This window comes from Homalodisca vitripennis, unplaced genomic scaffold (assembly GCF_021130785.1).
Source record: "Homalodisca vitripennis isolate AUS2020 unplaced genomic scaffold, UT_GWSS_2.1 ScUCBcl_5812;HRSCAF=12722, whole genome shotgun sequence".
Lineage (NCBI taxonomy): Eukaryota > Metazoa > Arthropoda > Insecta > Hemiptera > Cicadellidae > Homalodisca > Homalodisca vitripennis.
In genome coordinates this window covers 53377-60346 of record NW_025782286.1, presented here as the reverse complement: position 1 = coordinate 60346, position 6970 = coordinate 53377, and positions in this window count along the sequence as shown.

The window sequence follows — 6970 nt, the reverse complement described above, 5'->3', positions numbered from 1 at the left end:
AGCTGTTATAGTTGATGATGTCCCCCCCCCCTACATCTCTCTCACTCACTCACTCTCTCTCTCTCTCTCTCTCTCGCCATTTCTTTTTTGTTGTGTATTTAGGCCTTGCAATAATATACTCACTCTCGTAAAAAATCAATTTTGCTTTCCGTCAAATATTCTGTTATTAATTGATACAACACTATACGTTTTTGTTTGTCTGATAAAGTTTCTTTGTTTACATTTATCGAAATACGAACTCAGATAGATTTTGTATTATTAAAAATATTTATAATAATAGGCATATTTTCTATATCATGCAAAAATAATTAGATTAAATGTTGTACAAGATGTAAATATATAAATACATTTATGATCGTGCGTTTTACATATATGTACGCAAAGTTTACGTACATATATCATTATTAATCAAAATAAATTTACTATTAAAACCCCAAATTATTAATCTATTTCTACTTTAAAAATTAACCGTGTTATAATGACAAAAACTATTTCTAAATAAAAATACTTAAAAATTCTATAAAATGTTGCAACATGACGGCCACACGAATCATTGCACCTAAATATCTATGAATGAGATATCTTGGTATCTGTGACCCTGAGACCACGGTTGAGCCTCTTATTTTGACTGTAAAATGTTTCAAAAGGGTAAGTCAATATATCACAATGTCTGAATGTTTATGTTTAACAGCAGCAATTCCTAAAGTTTAGACTGTATCAACTCATAGGTTAGTCGTATTACCTGTATGAGAGCAGATAAATACTATAACAATTATTGTATCGTATATTTATGTACATGTAATTACTGTATGGACTCCGGCCACTATTTTTAGTACTGTATTTCAATTTGTATTTAATCTCAGACTCTTTTGAATAGGAAGTTCTAAAAATCACATTACACCGATTCGGATTCAAGTTCCAAGTAACATGATTATGAAGTTCTATTTTCAATTATTTAGTTCATGTGAAATTCATAGGGCTGATGTTTGCTTGCAACAAGAAAGAAGCCCGCGTCATACAGACAGTTGAACCAAAGAAAACTTGTGACATCATTAGAATGTCAGTGTAGTTATCGAGTTTTTTTGTAGGAAATTATTGACACCACTCATTCGATTATTTAATTTCTTATTAGAATCAGGAATTTTTCCAGCTCACTTCTTGAAATATCAGGTTAGTTTTTTAAAAGAGCATGTGTGGTTAACCGGAAAACTATCGTTCCACTTTAATTCTACTTGTGTTTTCAGCAAAATGTTGAAAAGGCATATACCAAATACCATAGGCCTGCTTGAAAACCTTACATTCTTTAAACCACAACAGTGTTTATTTAAGTTACATCTAATTGATACAATTAATAACCTTGTTGATTTTTTAAAATAATTTGTAAAAATGTAAACATGTTTCAATTATTTATCTAGAAATTTTTAAGGCATTTGACTGTGTGGAGCAATAAAAACAAGTTGTAAAAATTAAGCTATAGCGTTCAATCACGTGGCTTGCTTTTACAACCAAAATGAAGCATGTTTACTAAATAAAACTGTCTAGTTTACAAACTTTCGTTAAATATACATTAAAATTACATTTAGAGTCCCTCAGGAATCAATTCTTAGGCCTTTACCATTCAAGGTAAACGACAACTGATTGCATGATGTTGTCTAAACTGAACACTTTATTTTTTATGCCGATAATGCTATACTTTTCTTTTAGTATTAAACTCAAACTAACTATTGAAAATCCAATAATATCATTTATTGCTTTAAGAGAATTAGGAATTTTAAGCACCTGCTTTATTTTAAGGTGTTCCCTCTGCACATTTATAGGGATGTACCTTGATTGAAGGCTGAGCTGAGACAGGTCATATTGATGATGTTTCCTTAGTGATATAATAGACATGAATAAACCACATAATCTCTAAAAATTTTCCTCAAAATTAAACTTTAAAATGTCATATTAAGGCGTTAACCATCCAAACTTAGCACTCAGATACTAGGAACCTTTGCAAAACACAAAATGGTAAGAGTCAATTTAACCTTAGAGCGTCATAAAAAGATCTTTCAGGGAGATTAGAATACTGATATTGCGCTGCCATTTTATTCCACACGTATCCTTCGTATTGTGGTGAAACTGACATATTACGATATTGTAGGCACAATTGACAGTTTTATTTATATCTTTTCAATTAATAATACAACATCCGTGTCTCTTTCTTGCCTTTATTCACGAGCTCCTTTCTTCTTAATGGCTTAAATGTGTCCCTTTGACCCCTTCTAATGACCAATTCTTTGTTTTTGTAAATAAGGTCTTCCAATAATCTGCTTTCTATTTCAACATAGCAAATATGCCATGCATAACTAATATTTTTAACATCAAAAATATTAGTTATTATATAACTAATAATATAACTATATACCATTATTATATTTTAACAACAACAAAAAATGTTATTCTATATTTATCCATTATTCCATTTTTCCATTTATTTATTTTTTAATATATTTTTTTCTTTATATTTTTTTGTTACTCCAATAAATTCTCATGTATATATGATATAGTTTATTTACTTATTGGAGGAAATAAGACGTTGGTTCGACATATACTTACAAAATCAACACGAAAAGTCAAATTGATTATCTGTCGTGGAAAAGCTCTGCATTAACAGGCATAATTGCTATATCACGAAATAAGAACATTTTTAAATGTTGTACATGATGTAAATATTTTCAGGCATATGTCATTATGTTTGAAAATATGGGTTGAATCCACATTAACAACCCACTACTTACTTCCGCAAGAATTTCACCCGTAATTAAATCGAATCCATGACGTTTTTTCAAACTATCATTTTCTTGTTTTGACTGTAGATGATCCAACAGAAATTTTAAAACCACAACAATATTATCTATACTAAGTATTATTTTAATAATTATTGACTTATTACTTTTTGATTTCTAATTTGAAAATATGTTGCAGCATACTATATTACCTATCTTCAATTCGAGATGACACAGTAACGTAAGTATTTGGGACATTTAAGGTGTAAATTTAATGCTATTCTGAAACTACAGTTTTAGTCGAATATAAAAACTATTACTACCCTCTTTTATAAGGTATTATAAATAAATCAGCATACTAATTTATGTCATATTTGTGATTCGAGAGTTTTGTTCTGATTATTTTCAGGTGGCTTCGGCCTGCGATGGCTTGACGTCCCCTCTTTGACATTTATTTATTATTTATTTATTTATTTATTTCATTTACGGCAATACACCATTTTACAAAATATCAATAATTAGCTCAGAAGAGGACTAGTAACTTAGAAGCAGCGTGCAACAATAATATATACGATAATAAATTAATAACAGTACATAACAATATAAATAACTAGGATAATAACAATGGACATAAACTATATAATACATTGTAACAATAACATAAATAATAAAATATAGATAACAGATAGATAACAGTAACGATAGCAAATATATAACATCGCAGCACTATGTGGACCCTTATTAAGTTGCTATCACAGCCAATATTCGTGCATAAAGCACGATGTGGCCCTTTAAAGGCACCACCCAGGCACTTATCACTTAGAACACACTGTCGATTTTCAGGCTCCAGTTGGTGAAGTTATAGCTGCCAGTACGTTTCTCCTGAAGTGACGAAAAGACGGATCAAAGAAGTCCACGTCAGAACACATACTGTTGCCCATTCTCATCAGCCTCGGGATCGTACCGTGGTAAAGGTAGTTGGTATGATGGTGACGTCTGGTGAACAGTTGGGAGCTCCGTGCTTGACTACGAGGTATATGAAGGTCTATTGCCTGAAGAATGGCTGGACATTCGATCATCCCATTCAAGATCTTAAAAAGGAAAACCATGTCCATTAAGGTTCTGCAAACTGACAGCGGTGGAAGGTGAAGAAAATTAGACATTGTCTCCAAATCGACATCGAGATACTGGTAACCTAGCTTCACACCAACAGTTCTGAACACACGCTTTTGAACAGATTCAAGCATTGAGATGTGTCCAACCTGGTAGGGGGACCAGACCACAGAAGAAAATTCGAGGACCGGACGGACCAGAACAGCATACAGGGTCCCGACTACAGTAGCAGAGAAACCACGACGACAGGTGCCATTATCACACAGGTGACATTATCACGTAACACTACTCCACGTGTGTTGGAAAATACACAAAGTTCGACTGATGATTGAATGGAAAAGTGTGAAAGTTTTCGTGCGTGTAGAACTAAATTTAACTAGAACAATAATTCCCTACCACACAACATATTAAGGTAACTAAATTTAACTGCTAATATTAGACTCATGTTTACATATTCCATGAATATACCCAATATTAAAAATATTTTATTTAATTAAGGTATATTTCTGTAATTACATTGGTTTTGGATACTCTATGATTTATTATGACACACTATTACAAGCTGTCTTTTCTGATTGGTACAGGGTGATGCGGCCAATGCGGCAGGAGGTCGCCCCACTCACACTAATACACACACGACACACACTAGGTAATGTATTGTTCTACTTAAAATATTTAAATCAATTTGGTTAAAACTCTTGTTTCAGAATGGCACACATGTATTAATTTGTTTAGTATATTCGTATAATTAAGATTATACTCATGTCGGTAGTAATAAATTGGGTAATTAGATTGTAATATAAATGTGAATCACTACCAAATATGAAACACATTGTATTCCATACTTCACTTATAAAAAATTAACCTGGTTGGTATATACTATTCCCTATTAATTTATTAAAGATGAAGGTATTGTAAAACTGCATTGATTAAATTTGAAGGTTTATCTAATTTCTATCTTACAGTAAAGATATTTACGTAATTTACTTTTAAAAAATTTGAACGGTCGCGATCTTTAAATTTGAAGGGATCACAAAACATAAATGGGTATATGTTGGAAAATATTGTTATTAGAAATATTGGCAAAAATGAGAATTTCCGCCATTTTAAAATGTTTAATTATTAACTCACTAACACTATGTGATACTGTGTTTGCAACATATTCAATCTGGATCTAATTACAAATACGGTACTTATTAGCTCTCGTTATATTGCATTTTTCTCAATTATATTCCATCCAGATGTGGATTTTAATAAATATGTGTATATGGAATCTACCTAACTGGTAACACAATTCAAACGTAATAATATTTAAAGCTAAGAAATAGTTTCTTCTGTTTATAAGAGTTCTTCCTGAATATCGAACTTATGGTTGTGACATTTTATTAAAATGAAACATAATAGGACTAAATTAAATTACACGAAAAACATAAAACCAGTATTTAAGACTTTTATTGTATCATGAGGCCTTTCGATAGTGAGGGTATCTTCTTCAGACACATCACAAAAGTAATAGTACTAGATACATTAATATTTCTTAGTCACAAAATCGTCCTCCTTACGTATCCTTGAGAAAGTATTTAAGGTCTCAAGTTAACCTTCAAAGTTAGGATGTTAATATGGCATTCTCTCTTAGGCTACATCAAAGTACAGTATGTGGATATAAGATATGCTCCGAGTACATAAAAATACTCGAATAGCAATATTTGTACATATTAACTTTCTAGGTTTGGACGAGTGGTTAAGGACAATGGCGCTGTTTATACATGGTGAGTATTTTTAATTATTACATAACATAATAAAATTGGTTTTTAGCGTCATTATTGGGAAAATATCAAGATATAACATAATTTCTGATATATAAATAATTATCTTCAATAGAATTTTAAAATAGAGTACATTGTAATAGGTTGCTATTTAACATGTTTGGCTTTTCGCATATTTTTATTTACGAAATTTTTTATGATTTTGATAAATTGATAGTTTTATTTTCATACAAAGTTTGTTCTAAGTATTGTATTGTGCTCATAATATTATATTAATTCATAAAAATACGAAGTATTTTTTATTATTCAGTTGAATATCATATATTTCAACAAAATATAAAACAAAATAAAGTCCAATGAAAAAATACATGATAAAATAACTACAAACAGTTATTATGTGATACACTTTTATTCTATTTTATATAAAGCTAAAGTGAATTATACATATTTATTTTTCAAATTGGTTTTATCGATATATTTTATACCGTACGGTTGACGGAGAGTTTTAAATGGGAAGGCACTCTCACTATTTGTTTATTTTTAAAACTAATTTTAAAAACTAGAAATAATAAAAATTAAATTAGAAAATCTGAAATGAGTAAATCATAAGTAAAGCCTCAACCATGTAATTTATAACCACGAAGTTATTCAGAAACACTGTTGTAAACGTCAAACTCTCATTAAGACATTTTTACTTATATGTTTAAGAAGTTTATTGATTTTGAGATTATACGGCCAAAGGACGTACATCTGTCTGTTTGTCCGCCCGTACGCCTGTTTGTAACAACTTTTGATATACAGCTGTATGTAGATTCCTTGTGCGTAGATTATTCGTTATCCAAGGAAGGACCTTATTGGTTATTGACATTCAGGTCAAAAGATCAAATAGTCCGTCTATCCGTTTATCTCTCTGTTTACCCGTCTGCATAACAACACAGAAAGTTCATAGAGACTTTAAAATAAAGACACGGGTTACTCTTCTCTTGAGAGAATCAAAAGGGAAAGGGCAGTGCGCGTGCACGATTGTTAGTTCTGAACACACTGTTATATGATTTAGCTCGGTTTCATTCTAGTTACTTCTAAACTAATACAAATTCACTAAGTATCAATAACACTTTTATAATACTATTGAAACGATAAATACTTTTAAGATTGAAAATGCTTATATCAGCTGTCATTATTCATGCATAGCTACTATCCTGAACAAAAATTGTATAACTATATTTACGATCAAAAAGACCACACACCGCCTGTTTGAGTATCCCTGCGTGCCTTAGAGTGACGTCATTCAAGGGATGTTTCTGCCCTATCTAGCATGAGAGT